We start from the raw sequence: 19,305 nt of genomic DNA, 5'->3' as shown, positions 1-19,305 counted from the left end.
AGCATTGGAGTATTTGATGCTTTTTTTAAAAAAAGAATTTTCTTAGACATTGCCACTTTATTCATTATTGAGTATTACCATGTTACTAAATATAGCTTCAAGAGTCTCTAAGTTTATCAAAAGAAACTTACTATGGATCAATTGTAATCGAAATTAAGACATCCTAATTTTAGGGATCAATTTATAAGCAAACTATCCTAAGCTAAAATCACCTAATCCACTGTTACAACTTTCTAAGCTTATCGAAGAATTAAGCTCCTCATCGAACATCTGAGATAGAGATACACTCATCACAGTCTAAACAATTCCTGGCAGTCATGTGTGCCATGGAAAAATGAATCACAAATGAAACAAATATTAAAACAACATGATCAACTAACTATTTAATGTAGTTTAGAAGCACAATACACCCCCAAACCTAAGGCATGCATTATCCTCAATGCATGTACAGATATGAACTGTAACAGCCTGATTTTGGACCTAGTCAGAACAGTGGTTTTGAAACCTCTATTCTGGGGTTAGAGAAATTATTTTAATGTTATTTTATTGTTATAGCATGATTATATGAGTGCATGAAAATTTTGGTGAAATAATTTTAGCGATTTCATGCTTAATTGCGAAAAAAGACTAAATTGTATAAAGGGAAAAAGTTGTGATTTGCTAGGTAAATATGCTAAATTTCTAGATAACCATAATTGGGGGTGTTTAAATTGAAAATAGACCCATTTTATAGGCTTGGACGGCCATAGATACAAATAGGAGTAGAAAAGTCAAAGTTAGGTGTAGTTAGTAGCTTAATTTTGACTAAAAATAAAACAAAAAGAAAAGGGATGTCATCTTTTCATCTTTCTTCCTTCCTCCACCAAAAATACCAGCAAAATAGGGGTTTTTAGAATTCAAAATTTCAGCAAATTCCATCCCTTGCAAGTAAGTGATTTCGATGATCATTGTTGTTGATTTTTGTGTTTTTGGGACCCTTGTAGTATGGGCTAACTAAAGGGGGGCTATTTTGCAAAATGGATGAAAGTCTAGGGTTTTACCATGAGAGCATTTATGATATTTGCTGAAATTTTATGGAATAAAATGAATCTTAGTTGTTTAATAAACAACTTTTGTGAAGTGTTGTTCATGAAAAACACCTAAAAAGGACTAGTTTGTAGTGATTGTAAAATAGATAGTAATGTGGTGAAATAATGGAAATTTTGGATTTCTATAAGAGTAAAAAGGGTTCAGCTAGGGTTAAGACATGAAGAAATTCGATAAAAATCGATTTCCGAGCCTAGGGGTAAAATGGTCATTTTGTGAAAGTTTAGGGGCAAAATGTTCATTTTGCAAAAAATGTGAATTTTTTATTGTCTAAATTTGTTTAGTGATTAAATGAGTGAATTTCATCATTTTAGATCAAGGAACCGAGATTCGGGCTTAAATCGAAAAGTACGAGATTATGGACTAAAATGGCGTAATTAGCCGACATTGCATTCGAGGTAAGTCCGTGTGATTAAATAAGCATGATATCCATGTCATTGTTAATATACTTGAAAATCTATCTTGTTATGATTGTATTAAAATTTATGTTGATAATATTGTATAGGAGAAAGTGATGCCAAATTGTTAATAACATTTATGTGTTGATTGAATGCTTGGAAATTTAATGGAATATGATATTCCATTGGAACGAGTAAGTTGTACATAAAAAATGCAAATTAAATGTTATCACGTATTATATCATTAATTCAGCATGAATTGTTGAGTTGTGATGAGAACATGAATTATGAGAATTAATGTAACAAAGACTTCCGGTTGAACATTTGGAATAGACTTGATTATTCATACCATGACATTGGGTGATATGTGTGCTAGTGTAAGATATGTCTGGGACATGCATCGGCCACATTATGAGAGCCAGTGTAAGACATGTCTGGGACATGCATCGGAATTGAGACGAAAGCTAGTGTAAGACATGTTTGGGACATGCATCGGCCTCGAGATATACAAGCTAGTGTAAGACCTGTCTGGGACATGGTGTCAGCTTGTTGTGTGTCAGTGTAAGACCTGTCTGGGACACAGCATCGGCCTCTATATATGAAAGTCAGTGTAAGACTTGTCTGGGACATGGCATCGGCTTTGATGTGTTAGTCAGCTTAAGACCATGTTTGGAGCTAATGAATATCCTGTAGTTTTCCAAATGGTTCAACGGAAGATTTATGATTTATAATGAAATGAGAGAACTTATGACCATGTGGTGAGTGGTACAGGTACTTACATGAAATTGATGAGATGTGAATTCAATTCATGTTGTATGATTAGTAAGGAATGAATATGAGCATGTAGAGTAACACAGGTATGTATGCTAAGCTCATGAGAAATAATTTCAGTTTATGATGCACATTTGGTGAAGATGTAAATAGGTAATTCATGCCTATGAGAATTATTTTGTGATGGCCTTATGATTGTAAGTCTATACTTATGATGTATAAATATGTATCTTTACCAATGTGGTGAAAATGAATTAATAAGGTTTGATAAACTTAGTAGCATTAACTTACACTAAAACAGTTTTGGACAGCAGCCATAGTCTGACTTTGAAAATCCACCAAAAATTATGAAAATTGAGTTAGAGGATGAATAAATATTAAATTAAATCTAATGATTCTAGTTTCACATAATAGAAACGGTGTAAGCAAAAGAGTTTCATATTATGAAATATTTAAATTTTTGTGAGACATAGAATGATTTTGAAATCCCCTGTCCTGATTTGAGAAAATCATTAAAAATGGTAAAAAAAATCATTATGGGTTACAATTTATATGATTAGAATCCTTAATGAGTTTATTTTCAAAAGAAACAAATAGGAACCTCATTCGAATCCGTGTGAGGAGTTAATTAATTTTTAGTAAGGAAAGGTGGAAGCTGTCAAGCAGCAGAATAGGGGTGACTTTGAAGAATAAACTGTACTAATTGGCTAAACCAAAAATTCTGAAAATTTTATGGTAAGAATATATATGAGTCTAGTTTGCGGTAAAATTTTTGGATCTTAATTTGGAGTCTCGTAACTCCAGATATAAGTAATTTAGTTAATATGACTCGAGAAAACAGCTTGACTAGAACATAGGTAAAAAGGCAATTATAATAGTATTACCTTGAGATCATGTTGTAAGAATTGGTGGAAGCATATTGATAAATTGCTTATTATTTTTATACGGTCTTACTACAAAGTTTACCCTCTCCTTTCCATTTCTTTTAGCTTTGTCAGGTTAGCTCGGGGTTGGAGATCGTCCCAGGCAGCATCACACTATCAAGTCACTACCATTGGAATAATGAAGCATATATTAGAAATTTCAAGTGAGTGGCATGTATAGAGATCTAGTTTATTGACATGTATTATTATGCTTTGGCCAAATGTATTGTCTTATATTGAGTTATACGTATATGGCCATGAGATGTGGCTCATATTGATTATGGCTTGTAAACCTAGCTATTCGTGCCATGTCTAATGTTTATGATGTGATTATGTTTGTTTGTCATGCTTGGCTGGTAGCCATAGTATAATGGTAGAACTGGTCATCAAAATGACAAGTCTTTTGAATGTAAATTAAGGAATCTAGATTGGCATTGCATAAGTAGATGCATTGCTTGTAAGATGACATGTTAATGTTATGAATGTGTCTAAATAAAGAGCGTTTAATCACTAAAATGAGGCCAGGAATTGTAGTTTTAATATGTATAAGGTTGTAAGGGTATATGGGTAACATTAAGGCTTGGAAAATATCCTAAGTGTTAACTACACGGGCTTAGATATGGTCATATGTCTCAACCATGTGAAAGACACTGCCTAGAAACACCGGCGTGTGGCCCGGCCATGTGGTTCGACTTGCATGCTGACGTCATAAACAGTGTAATGCCCCCACGCCCGAGACCGTCGCCGGAGTCGGGTATGAGGTGTTACTAAGCTTAATTTAACATTTTTAGAACTTTGGATTATTTGTTTCTACATTCACAGCTTTTAAGCTACTTGCGTCACAGTCACAAGAAAAATCATATCTCGAGTTCCGAAACTCGAAATCAATATCCGTAAATTTTCCCTGAATCTAGACTCATATACCTATCTACTAATTTTTTTATAAAATTTTTTGGTTGGGCAAATTAGTACAGTTTATTAGTTAAAGTTACCCCTGTTTCAGGACTTGACTGGTCTGACCTCTGTTTACTTCGAACCACATTTCTCTCTGTAAAAAATTCATATGACTATGAGATTTATTTCTCCTCAAACTAGACTCAATAAGAATTCTGAGGATATAAAATAAACCACCTAATTATATCTTTACAATTTATGGTGAATTTCTAAAGTAGGAACAGGGGATTCAGAAACTGCTATGACCCTATTTCACTAAAATTCAAATATCTTCTAACATATAATTCCTTTACCTGTTTCATTTATTTCATGTGAAACTAGACATAATAAGATTCAATTTGGTATGTAGTCCATCACCAAATTCAATTACTATGATTTTTAGTAAATTTTCAAACTCGCGTCAGTGTTGCTGTAGTATTCTGTTTATGGCAAATTTCATCCCTTTTATGAGTTTTTATGCACTAAGTATCTTAATAATTTTCCTTAACATCAAACATAATCTAAACTTACCCTTTTCATAATTTATCATTATCAAATATTTTCTCAACCATTCTGTCACCATATCATAAGATCATTTACACAAAATAAGTATATTGCTATACATGCCATACTTAAATTTACAAGCCATTTACCAAAAATTTTCCTGATAGTGTGACTGAGCCTTCGACCTATCCCGACTCCTAAACTGGCTTGTCCAAAACTACAATGAGTAAGAAGGAGGGAGTAAGCATAAATGCTTAGTAAGTTCATATGTAAATAATAAATAACATAACAAACAATCAAACTAATCAACATTAGCATATATCATCAACACACTTATCACATTTTTTAATCATTTTTCATCATCTTATTACCTTATCGTGGTTGTAATCAACACTCAACCCGAGGGTTAAATACATACCTGTCCAAAATATCCATTTCTTATCACTTACCAATACGTCTCTTTTCATCTCGAGTATTCTTCCATTTGAGTAAAACTTTACCCGTTGAACACATCGGAATATAATTCGGATACATGGATAATTTGCATATAAGTGCCACATATTCAATCAAGCAATCATGTAACCCACCCATAAGCGAACTCGGACTCAACTCAACGAGTTCGGATGCCTAGTTACATCTCACGAACTCGGACTCAACTCAACGAGTTCAGACATTCGCATCCATAAGTGAACTCGGACTCAACTCAACGAGTTCGGATGCTCAACCATCCTAGTGACATGTCACTTGTATCCTAATCTATTCCTAAGGTTCAAACGGGATTTTTCTCGAACACTTATCCTTGCCGTCTTCCGTGGAATGCCGAAATCAATACTCGGTAACAATTATATTTAACAAGTAGCTCACATAATTTACATATTATTTGAAATTAACCACAAAGCATACATTTCATAATGAAATTCAGCATAACACATAATTAATATCAATAACTTAAAAATAACAATTATGCTACATTATTTACACATGAACTTACCTTGGTACCAAAATACAAAGATTTTGCAATTTAGTCCACAATCTTTTCTTTTCCTCGATTGAGGTTGATTCCACGTCTTTCTTGATCTAAAATAACACATTTAGCTCATTTAATACTCACATTATCAAATTAATCCTTAACTCAAATTTTGGCAAAATTACAATTTTTCCCCTAAACTTTTGCATATTTACATTTTTGCCCCTAGGCTCGGGATTAAACTTTATTCCTTATTCTTATGTTTTACAACATGCTGATCACTTTTCTCTTCTATGGCAACATCAAATTCTCACTCTAACATGTACTTGTGACTATTAGGTATTTTTACCGATTAAGCCCTTTTACTCGTTTTTGCTTAAAATCGAGTAGTACAAGTTGTCTAACATAATTTAAAACCCCATATTCTATCATAAAACATCAAAATACACAAATTTCAGCTATGGGTATTTTTCCAAATATAAACCCTAGGTTGAATTATTGCTAACATAAGCTTAATCGAGCTACCGGGATTCCAAAAACGTTAAGAACATTAAAAACGGGGCTTGGAATCATTTACTATGGAGCTTGGAAGCTTGAAACAAACCCTAGCTATGGAGAACCCTTGAAATTTCGGCCTAATGAAGAAGATGGACAAAAATTGGCTTTTAATTTTGTTTTTAATTCATTTTAATAACTAAATGACCAAAATACCCTTACTACTAAACTTTCCAAAAATTCCTTCCATGTCCTAATTTTGTCCATGAACTTAAAATTGGTCAAATTTCTATTCAAGACCTCCTCATTAATATTCCAAAACAATTTCATACTAAAAACTTCTAGAATGCAAGTTTTGCAACTTATTCGATTTAGTCCCTACTTTCAATTTAAGCACTTTAGGCATAGAATTTCATCACGAAATTTTCACACAATCATGCAATCATATCATAATCATCAAAATAATTATAAAATAATTATTTCTATCTCGAATTTGTGGTCACGAAACCACTATTCCGATTAGGCCCTAATTCGGGATATTACAAACAGAGAGTTACACGGCCTGAGGACACGGTCGTGCCAAAGGCACACGGCCATTTCCCTATGTCCACACGGGCGTGTGACCCTGTTTCAGGGGAAAATTTTCTAAGTTTTCCTGATACTTCTCAAGTTCTCGATTTAGTCCCGAATCAGCCTCGATGTATGTTTTGGGCTTCGTAGACCCAAATAAGGGATGACATGCATGTGTTTGAAAAGTTTTGAATTAAAAGAAATTTTATGGCTCGATTTTTGCATGTTTGTGAACGATTAAGTCTGGTAATGCCTCGTACCCTATTCTAGCATCGGACATGGGTAAGGGGTGTTACATGAACCAAGAATGTAATAACATATATATGAACATAATGAGATCTAATAAAGGAAGAAAAACTTCCAAAGCTTGGAACTGAATGGTGGTACTTTAATTGCGGTGAGTGGTGTTTTGTGCACTTATCTTATAACGCATCGGCCTTTTAAGTAAATTGAGTGGTACATCCTCCTCTTCATTATCAAATTTGGTGAGTTCATCAATAATTCAATCGATCTCACGATCCTGTTCAATCATCGGTTTAGTAGAAGGAGGTGGAACAACTGTCAGTCATCCTAATTTTAGGGATCATGTTCAGTAAACTAAGGGATATGCTTCCTCTTTGTCTTCACAGTCAGTCCCAATGCTGACAAACTCTATTTTCTCTGGTTCTTCCTTCAGTGCTTTTGCTGCATTCTCTTCATTAGTAAGATTCGTCTCAACGGGCTATATATCACCGACCCTTCCCCTCCAGCAGTTTATTGAAAAAAGGAAATGAAATAACTAAAAGAAAGTTAAATGGATAAAATGAAATAAAAATAAAAAGAATTTTCAAGATGTTGAAGTTAAACATCAATAGACTGATTTTCTCGCTTTACATGAGAACCCCAGTAGTGCTTCAAGCGTTGTCCATTAACTTTAAATGTGTCCCCCGTTTCCATGTCCTTGACATCGACATCTCCATGTGGATATACATGAGCCACCAAGCATTGTTCATCAAAATTGAAATGTCTATTTTGCTCCAGCAAAGTGCACAAGGGTCTCTGCTCAAATGATTCTTCATCACTATCAGAGTGTTGTGGCAAAATCTCGTGACCTCTTCCTCTACTACTATTTCTATCAAGTCAATAGCATGACATTCTTCATTCTTATTAACACCTTTCAGCACATTAAATACATTGAACGTAACCTATTGGTCATTCATCCTCATGGTCAGTTCACCTTCCTATACCTCGATTAAAGTTCTACCTATAGCAAGAAAAGGTCTTCCAAAAATAATTGGAACATCATGGTTAGCTTCACATTCTAAAATAAGGAAATCTGCAAGAAAGATAAATTTATCTACCCTTACCAGCACATCTTTAATTTTACCTTTCGAATTGGCATAGGATCAATCGGCCAGTTGCAATGTAACCATAATAGGTCCTACTTACCCGATTCCCAGCTTCTTGAAAATAGACATAGGTATTAGATTTATACTTGCTCCTAAATCACATAATGCCTGTAACAGCCCATTTTTCAGTGAAATCGGAACAGTGGTTTTGGGACCACAAATCCAATCCGAAAATAAAATTTATTTTTATTTTATTATATGGTCCGTAATATGTTAGAAATGTCATGGGAAAATTTTGATAAGAAAATTTAATTGATTATGTGTTTAATTATGAGGACTAAATCGCATAAAATGCAAAAGTTGAATTCTAGTAGCTATAAGGATTAAATAGTTATGGAATTCAAAATTAGAGGTCCTTATATGGTAATTCGACCATTAAAGAAAAGTAATTAGATATTTTGGTGACTCATCCATGGAAATTTAGAAAAAGGGCAAGGACTAAATTGGAATTTGAAATAATTTAATTAATTAAAAAGATGATAAAAGAATTATCATCTTATTTTCTCATCTTCTCCCCCAAAATTCTATGGAAACCCTAGGAACTTTTATGGCTTAATTGGGTAAGTTTCCTTATCCCGTTTTTAGTAATTTTGATATTTTTGAGACTAGGATAACTTAATCTATCTATTTGAGAGGTCAATTTGAAAAGTTATCAAAGTATGATATTTGGGTCATGGATGTATATGCTGAAAATTAAAAATTTATAGTAGAAAATGAAACGTTATTGATAGATAAACAACTTTTACAAAGTGATTTTTGATGAAAATATGATTTAGGGACTAAAATGTAAAGTTGTGAAAATTGATGAAAAATTCTAAAATATATAGAAATTGTGTGCTGTAAATTCTATATTGAAATTTCAGTTAGGCTTGAATTAGGGAGTAAATTGCATAAATTTCATTTTCCGAGCCTAGAGACGAAATTAGAATTTATGGAAAAGTTGGGGGGAAATGGTATTTTTGCCTAGAATGTAAATTGAGTCCAAATGAATGTGAAATGTGTGAAATTGATGATGAAAGTTATTTAGATAGATCTGGACAACACAAATTCGAGGTTAGATCGAGGAAAAGAAAAGGTTTCGGATTAGTAAATTATTTACGCGAACAAGTGTCGAGGTAAGTTCGTGTAACTTAATCGAGCATGTAAATATGTTAAATTGAATGTTTTGTTGGTATGGAATGTGACTTATATTGATGTGAATTGTTTGATTTCTACGATGAAGAATTGATTACATGTTTGAATCAGCGAAAAGATCGTAAAGTCTCGTTTGAATATTGAATTCCGATGAAAATTTGTGTTTTCCCGAAATGAATGAGGTCCTGCATTTGTTGCTGACGGGGTTTAGCTCAGACAGTAATCATATTGGCCTCGTCATGGAAAGGATTTAGCCCAGACGGGTAATCTTGATATAATCCCTCTCGAGCATACGTTACAATTAGGGTTTAGCTTGGACTGGTAATCCTAATTGAGCTCTACTGAGCATACGTTACATAAAGGATTTAGCCTGGACTGGTAATCCTGTAATACGATATGTGGCTCAAGAGTGTGTTCTTTATTAAATGCTCTAAAGGAGTACTCTTGAATAAGAATTAACAGGTTATTGAATCGCACACTTTGAGTGTACTGCTTGAGTATCCATCAAAATTTCAATGATTCAACGGGCAAAACTCTTGGCATGATGAGGGAATTATGATATGAAATGAAAATGTCTTGAAAGAATATTTCGTGATGAGCTCATCTATGTTACTTGATTGACATGAAGATTTTGTGACTAACATGTTTGATTGTATGTATGTGTTTAGACAATTGTGCCAAATGGATGGAACCATGATATTGTATGCTTAGGTTTAATAAACGGGATTGGTAAGTTTAGTTCCCGTTATACGAACTTACTAAGCATGTAATGTTTACTCCATTTTATTTTTCCCCTGTTTTATAGTGCTCGAAAGCTCGCGAAGTTTGGAGATCATTAGAGCATCATCACACTATCCACTAGCTATTTTGGGTATATATAGTAAAATCATTTTGGTATAATGGCATGTATAGGCTAACTTGGCCATAGATGGCTTAAATATGTGGTTTGTAATCTAGCCATTGAAATGGCTAGTAATAGTTGTTTTTGACATTCTTGTAATGTCATACTATGGTAGCTATATACATGCTAAATGGTTGTTCAAATTATGCCTATCATATGAAATATACCAAGGTAAGATTATAAACATGTACGCATGTAATGATATGCCTTGTTGAATGATGGAATTTGCTTAATTTGAATGCTTGAATTGGCTGGTATTGGATGTGAGTTTTAAGTCCAAGTCATCAATAAATTATTTACGTACAAACTTACCTCGGATCCAGAAATGGCAATTTACCATTCTAGTCCATAACCTTGTATTTTCCCGATTTAAGCCCAAATCTCGATTTCCTTGATCTATAATATCACATTTAGCCTAATAATTAGTCACACTATTCATATGGGTCTAAAAATCATATTTTTTACAAATTTACATTTTGACCCCTAAACTTTTGCATATTTGCACTTTTGCCTCAAGGTTCAGAAATTAAACTTCTTCCTATTTTCTTATGTTTTATGACATGCTGATCATTTTTCCCTTCTATGGAAACATCAAATTCTCACTCTAACATGTACTTATGAACATTAGGTATTTTTATCGATTATACCGTTTTACTCGTTTTCACGTAAAATCGCTTAACAAAAGTTGTTTAACACAATTTCAAGCTTCATATTCTATCATTAAACATCAAAATACATGCATATCATTCATGGGTAAATTTTTAAACATAAATCCTAGCTCAAAATAATGGTAGAAATGAGCAGATCATGTTACCGGGATTTCAAAAATACATAGAACATTAAAACGGAGCTTGGAATCACTTACTATTAAGCTTGAAAGCTTAGCCAAACCCTAACCATGGTTGCTCTTGGTACATTCTGCTGTAGCAAGAAGAAAGGGACACAATTGGAGTTTAAAATTTGTATTTTAATTCATTTTACCCCTAAATGACCAAAATGCCATTTTTACTATTCTTTCAAATTTTACCCAATCAAGGCCATTTTTGTCCAACAAGTTATAAAATGGTTTAATTATCATTTAAGGACCTCCCATTTAAAATTTCATAACAATTTGATACCTCTAACATGTAGAACTCAACTTTTTCACTTTTTACAATTTAGTCCTTTTTACTAAATTAAGTGCCCAAATGTCGAAATTTTCGAACGAAATTTTCACGAAATCATTTTGTGAAATCGTAGACCATAAAAATATAATAAAAATGAAATTTTCCTCATCGAATTTGTGGTCCCGAAACCACTGTTCTGACTAAGCCCAAAATCAGGATGTTACAGCTACAAATCGAGGAGCTAGATGAATGGTGGACATATAAACCGAGAACACACGATAAACCAAAACTACGCCAGAACAAGCTCAATACCTTTCCAAATCAACTTAAGGTTGGAGATAAAGTTTTATTAGATGCCGCAGATCCTCACATTGTCACTGCCAAACCGAATAAAGAAATTCCTCTTACGGTACTTAGCATTTTTCCATTCGGTACAGTCGAGGTAAGTCATCCCCAGTTTGGCACTTTTAAGGTAAACAATACCCGCCTAAAACCTTATTTTGATGAAATTCATATCAGGAATGAGGAGTATAAACTCCTCGAACCACCATGACCATTCAATGGACAGATAAGTCGAGCTTAGACTATAAATAAGCACTTCTAGGGAGGCAACCCGAGCACTAACTGTATTAACTTCTTTAAATTTTAGTGTTTAACACCTAACTTACTAACGAAGCTCTTGAATACAGGTTTACCACACAGACACGGCCAAGCACACGGGCGTGCCTTAGGCCGTGTGAAAATAGGGCAAAGATTTCCCCAACATGGGCTATGATAAATTGCCACGGCCCTGCGACATAGCCGTGGGCGAACCTGCCAAAACAACACCAGCGTGCGACATGCCCGTGCCTGGAAACCGTGGCCAAACCTATCAAATTAACATGGGCGTGCGACACGCCTATGCCAAGCAACCGTGGGCGAACCTGCTAAAACAACACGAGCTTGGACCTTCATACACGGGCGTGGGAGAAGCGAACAAAGATAGACACGGTCGTACGACACGATCGTGTGCACCAACACGCCCAAGGTATACAGGCGTGGGAAAATTGCCAGACACGCCCAAATTTAAAATTCTCGAATCACACGAGCAAAAATTGGGGAACACGGACATGTTCCCTGGCCGTGTGTCCCAAAATCTATAAATACCCTTCACTATTCATCATCTCCCTCACCCAAAATCCCTAACCCTAGCCGCTGCAGATTTACACGGCCTCCTGTCACTCCCTTGGACCTCCTTCAACCACATTTTTGACGCCTAAGCTCCTCCCTCTTGCGTTTGTTTACTTCTTTATCTCAATCTTCTTCAATTATTTTGCTTCTTTCATGATTTCTATGCTCTATTTAACTATTTTATGTGCTCATTCATAGTTAGAATAGTAGATAAATGTATATTTTTAAGTTTTGTTTTGGTAATTTTTTTATTTTTTTAGTCAGTAAATTAGGCTACATTCATTCATGGTTATTGTTTCTATGGATTTCTTGCTATTAACCCCACACAAATTCATTCTTTAGATATCTCCATTACTTATTCTCATAGGGTTATTTGGCACATTTACTTTGGCTATTATAGTATAGGTTAATATGTAAGCCCCATGGAAAGTATTCACATTTTACTTCAATTTCCATTACAGGTACACCATGTCATCTTCACGAGGAAAGAAAGTCGTCGTCCCTGCTTCGAAGAAAAGGAAGGAAGCGCCATCTTCTTCGGGTCCTACCGTGGAAATCTGTCACCCTTTCCTGCAATTTCCCATTGGGCCCCAATAAGAACTTTTCCAGATTCTACGGGCCCGACCCTTGGAACTGGGCCGCTGTATAGACTAGGTCGTGCTAGAACAAGTCTAACTCACAGATGCAATTCAGGCCTTCCTCACCACCGATTCTTGAGGGCTTTTCTTTGAGATTGTCGAGCCGACATATCTCGAACTCACGATGGAACTTTACTCAACGTTCCATCTTCAGACCATGATGGCCCGCTTTGATGAGCCAAGAGTAATCCAATTTCGCCTCGGTGGTCTAGTCCACCAATTGAACGTCCCAGAGTTCAGAACCGCACTGGGCCTTTACATTGAGGAGTTTATGGAGGAGAATGAACTCCATGCTCTCAACCGCCACATCCATCACTCTCATTCAAGGTGTTGGAACGCCCTCACCCCGACGCTGCCTCCTACAATCCTAGCCGCTCCAAGGCATCGGCTCTCCCTCCATCTCTGAGGTACTTACACGCCATTTTGGCTCACACGTTAACAGGAAGGCAAGAGTGAACTGGCGTCATCAACACTCACGATGCCTACTTTCTATGGTGTATGTCGTACAGGCACGTCATAGACCTTGCTTATTTCATTGCCCTAGCCATTCAACATCAGACGGAGCGGCATAGGAAGGGGGTCATCTCCATTGGGCCCTATGTGACACGGTTGGCTCGGTACTTCGGGCTCCTCAACACAGTAGCCCAATCATCCTCCCTCACTCTCATGGGCCAGATGTCCCCACAAGGCATCTCGAGCATGCAAAGTATGAGGATGATCAAGAAACGACGTGGCATCTTCCCTCCTCAGTACCGTCTCGCCCAATCCACCGAGGAAGAGGCCCTCGAGGACATTACTGATGATGTCCCTCCACGTCACGAGGACCCACCGTCTCAGCCACCACCTCCTTCTTGTCCAGTTCATGCGGCAGCTTCATACGCTGACATCTCTGAGCGCCTTACCCGATTCGAGCAACAGTGTTTTTAGCGCTTCGATAACATTGATGCTACTCTACAACAGATTTGTCAGCACCTCCACATCTTATCGCCACCCCCACCTCGTGAACCATATAGCGATGAAGTTGTTTAAAAATTTTTATTTATTATTTTATGTTTTTACTTTTATTTTATTTTAAGACTACTTTTTATTTTTCTGTCACCTTATTTTTATTAGGACTTATAATTATTATTTTACAATTTTTAATTTCGGCTAATTCATATTGAGTACTTACTCTTCCTTATATATTTCCTAAAAGAGTTCCTGATTCTATCACAGTTATAAAGAGCTCCAAAGCTCACTATTACTCAGGAACTTGAAACTCCACTGGGAAAGGTTCTCCACGACTGCCATGTCCTGCTCGACCACGACCATAGCTACCACCAGATATAATATTCTTTTGGTGCAGGACTTATGGACTAATGAACCTCTACCACCGCTAGAGTATCCTCCTCCACCCTCACGCCGATTATTCTCCAAAACTCCAGTTCAAGGAAATTCATTCATCACTCAGGAAGTTTCACTTCTCTCCCTATCTTATATTTATATTCTTTTCTATATATCTATCTTTGTACATTGAGGGCAATGTACATATTAAGTGTGGGGTATTCATTTCACTATCAGAAAAATCCCTGAATGATTTCCTTGTTCTCTTGAAAAGTTCTCATATCATGTTTAGGATAAATTTTGATTGATTTATGACTTTTATTGATATATCTTGAATTAAAACATAGGCATTTATGCACTGATTGTTTAAACTTTAAGACATTAAGGAATCAACCATGATAAGTTGATTTTTGAAGAATTAAAAACTTTTAGGTTGTTTCCCTAAGTTTAGGTATTATCTTGAGTTGGAATTCACAAGTTTAAACATCAAAAAAGCCATAATTTTTGTGAGATCTTGAGCCTTTAGAGCATCTATTATTTCTTTCATGCTCACTTTCATTATGAGTGCGTCAGTATTGAATTGTTATTCTAGAACTTGCTTGATTATGCATGTCAAGACCACACTATTTGATTTGATATGTCAAAATGATAAAGGCACTTAGGTTTAACCCACTCACTCCATAAAAGCTTACCTTCACAATTAACCCTTAGTGAACCCCCTTGAGCCTAACAACCCATTCACTGATTTACCCTTGATATTAACCCATAACTCATTATTGTTGAAACCCCCTAAATTAGTTTGATCCCTATTTTTTTCGAGATTTGAGTTGAAATAATTGCTTAGCTATGTTTTATTCTATTTTGTAATTATGTGTTCTTAAAAAAATACATGTATACATATTAGTAGTAGTAATCTTTTAAGCTAAAGAAGTTAAATTCCATATTCTGAGAAAAAGCTCTGTTGTATGCAATTGATGACTAGTCATTTTTCTAGTTAGGCAATTTTTCAATTCAATCTCGATTCTAACCCTTTCTTTCAGCTTATGACCACACCCTTTAACCAAAGCCATGTTACAACCCTCTAAAGACCTTTTGATTGATGTTTCATCTCAATTTATAGTGATGGAGATTTGATTTTCATGCAAGCCTATGGTAATGACTTTTCATTATTGACTATTGAGTCCTTCATTTATTGTCCTTAAACACCTCGAGTGATTTGAGTGAATCTTCAGTAAGGAACACCTATGTTTTTATAATAAAATTCTCAACTTGAAATGTTTGAAACTTTGATGTTCTTTAAGTTGAATTTTCAATGTATGATTACCTATGGATTATTTTGAGATATTATCAATAGAAATTATAAGTTGAGAAGAATTTATTTTGATTATGAATTGAGGATTTTGCTTGAGGATAAGCAAATGCTTAAGTGTGAGGGTATTTGATAAACCGTAATTTATACATATTTCTATCACATGCTTAGCATATTTTATGGATGATTTTTCCTTAAAATTGGTGAATTCGATGCTCCTAATGCCTTAATTTCATGTTTTATACTTAGGTGAGCATAGGAGAGTGAAACGAACGAGAAATGGGCCAAAAATGGAGAAAATGGGCCAACGTACGAAATCAGCACGGCCTGGACCTCCTCATACGGGCAGACCACACAGTCGTGTCAATTTGGCAGAATCGAATCATGACTCACACGGGTGGACCACACGCCCGTGCCTATTTAACAGGCTTGACCACGGCCTTAAGCAATCGCACACGGGTGTGTCCCTGTCGAGCCCAAATTGAGTCCAATTCAAAAAAGGCCAATTTTGAGGGTTCTTCGGCATTCTAAAGCCTATAAATACACCCTAGAGGAGGAGGAAAAAGACACAGAGAGGGAAGCAGGGAACTGTTCAAGGAAAGCAGATTGATCCATCTCAGAAGCCGGATTCATCATCAAGACTGAATATCTCCCCTCAATTTCCCTTCAGGAGTTTTGGGTTTTTCTTTATGTTTTGTATTAATTATTCTTCTGAGATGTTTACCTTTTTAGTTATAAACTAAAACCCCTAAATACCTAAGGGGAATGAAACCTAAGACAGATTTTGTTATTATTATCTGAATTGTATGATAAATATTTGACTTGTTTTTAATTCTTGAATTGATTCAAGTTAAGCTCTTATTTAGAGGAGGAATTGACCTTATCTAAGAGTACATTTGTCATAATTAAGCGGAGATGGTTGCGCGCCTAGAGGTAGAGTGACAAGATTTTGCCGGATTAGGGTGAAACCTAAGAAAAGGATCCATATATCGAGTTAATGCAACCCTAGGGAGTTAATTAGAAAGAGATTTCAATTATTCAACCTAGGGTTAGACTTTTTTAGTCTCGAGAGAGATAATAATATAACTTAGGAATTTCTACGGATCAAGTCAAATGAATAAATCGTCCGATTCAGAGTCAAATAACAAGTGAAGTCTAGGTGGATTTTCCTTAGGTATTGTCTCAATCAATCGAGCTTTCCAAAAGTAATTCCCCAATTCTATTTTCTGTGAATTCTTAGTTTAGTTAATTAGCTAGTTAAAACAAACCCCATTATTCTTAGGCTAGATAATAAAAAGACAATCATTACTAGTACTTTTAGTTCCTTTGGGTTCGACAATCCGGTCTTGCTAAAGCTATACTACTGTACGATAGGAACACTTGCCTTCATCGTGATAATAATTAGTTTCAAGAACGATTCATTATAAAAATTTAAAACATGTCACGAATATCACATATCACTTGTCATCTTGAACAACTTCATCCAACTAAGTCCCACTTCTAAGAGTGATGGCATTGCATTGCTCCTTCCCTTGGGTTCTCTAATTTTCAGTATCACTTGGCAATGCTCTTTGTGGCCTTGAATTTAGAGCATTCGCTATTTGCCCTACTTGATTTTCAAGAGCTCGGAGAAACGCAACCTGACTCTGAATCACAGCATCATTTTTTATCATATACTCCTTCAACAAAGATTTAATAGAATTAGAAGATGATACCTGACCTTGTTGAGCATTTTGCTTCAGTATAGGATGATTATAACCAGGCGGTGCATTGTGGATATTCTATCTTGCAACATTATGTGAACTCCTTGCACCTTGATTATTCCAACTAAAATTCAGATGTTGGTTCCACCCCGGGTTGTAAGTGTTAGAATAGGGATTATTATTTCAGTATACCGATGCTGAGTTTGATGGGCATTCATCAAACACATGATCTTCACCAAAATAAACACACGATTCTTGAACTGTAGTTGGACTCTTCATTGTTTTGATCATATTAGTTAAAAATGATAACTAAGCAGTCAATGAAGTGATTGCATCAAGTTACATGATACCAACTAGTTTCTTACCCATCCAAACTCTCGTTGTAGGATATTAATAACCATTGTTGGCAATCTTTTCCAAAATCTCATATGCTTCATTATAAGATTTATCCAATAAAATACCATTGGTGGAGGCATCAACTACCATCCTAATATTTGCATTCAACCCATTATAAAACATCTCCATCTAAGTCCAATGCTGAAATCAATGCATCAGACAAGTCTTTAAATTGTTCTCAAGCTTCATATAATGTTTCATCATCTAATTGCTGAAAAGATATGATGTCATTTCTAAGCTTGGCATTCATATTTAGGGGATTATATTGTAGCAAAAATATCTAGCAAAGATCATTTCATGATGCCACTATTCCTAACGGCAAAATATTCAGTCATGCTCTTGCACGATCTATTAAAAAATATGGAAATAGTTTAAGTCGCAAGGCATCTTCAGGAACACCCTGTTGCTTGAATGAGTCACGGAATTCTAGGAAAAGTCTTAAAATGCAGTCTTGGATCTTCAGTTGGTAATCCACTAAACTGTCCTACTATTTGTAACATCTGAAACATTACAGGTTTTAGCTCAAACTGTTAAGCCTATATTTGTGGTCTAACTATCCCTGGATTTAGGTCATCCAAAATTGGCACAACATGCTCTCGGTTTGGTTTATCCCGATCATCTATCACCCTACAAACATGATGATTAGCGTCCTAACCATTCAAATTATCATTTAGACCAAGATCATTCCCATTCTAAGATAAGTTCTTTTCGCCTTCTTCGTAAAGTTCTCTCAATCTCTAGGTCAAAAGGATACTCTTTGTTAGTAGGAATGCCCCTTCTCAAACACTGATGGCAAACCTGTAGAAACTAAATATAACTAATTTAAATAAAACTAATGGAATTAAGTAAAATAACCAAACCAAATTACACAAAATTGTCGATCCCCGACAACAGCGCCAAAAACTTGTCGTGTGTGAAATGATATGCGATTTGTGCAAGTATACACGTTGAATCAAGTAATAAAGTGATGAGTGAGTATCGTTCCCACGAGGATTGGATTAAGGCACAAAAGTGGTAAAGTTATTATAATAAAATACAATTAATGCTATGGTAAAGCTATGGTAAGTATACAGTGGCAATTAAAGGAATAATGATGTATCCAATATGTGGAATTAATGAATACTTGGAAATGTTATGGCAAAACGAGAGCAGAAATGTAATGGAAATTATAAGAATTACTATGGAATATTATGTAAACGATCAAGTAAATAACTAAGAATGATATAATAAATATACTACGGTAAGGGATAAGGGATATAAGAGGTTGATATGGAAGGTTGGAATTATTAAGAATTTACCCTTACTGTCAGAAATGTCTTGGAAAAATCGTAATCAATCTACTGCTCAGAAGATCTCTAAAGTGGTATACTTCTTTCGAGAGTAAAAACCTTAAGTTACCGTGCCCGTGTTTATAGGCCTTTAATACGGCACCCTACACTGTTTCCTTATGTGTAAACGTTGCTCTATGTCTAGAGTCTACTACAAGTATCTGTCAAGTATTTGCTAATATCATTCAATTTCGGTCCAACTAATCCAACCTTTTTAGAATTAAATTAGTTTATGGGCATGCTACACAGTAGTCTATGTCTA

General features: G+C 35.3%; 1 non-coding gene across 1 annotated transcript; it reads left to right on the top strand.

Moving 5' to 3' along the window:
* The first annotated feature begins 17,848 nt into the window (after positions 1–17,848).
* LOC121205406 (small nucleolar RNA R71) lies at positions 17,849–17,956 on the top strand. The gene has a single exon (XR_005900484.1). It is a non-coding gene; the product is annotated as a small nucleolar RNA R71 (small nucleolar RNA).
* The last annotated feature ends 1,349 nt before the right edge of the window (positions 17,957–19,305 follow it).

Source organism: Gossypium hirsutum, chromosome A08 (genome assembly GCF_007990345.1).
Source record: "Gossypium hirsutum isolate 1008001.06 chromosome A08, Gossypium_hirsutum_v2.1, whole genome shotgun sequence".
Taxonomy (NCBI): domain Eukaryota; kingdom Viridiplantae; phylum Streptophyta; class Magnoliopsida; order Malvales; family Malvaceae; genus Gossypium; species Gossypium hirsutum.
The sequence above is the reverse complement of the archived record's forward strand: the minus strand, read 5'-3'. Positions and strand labels throughout refer to the sequence as shown.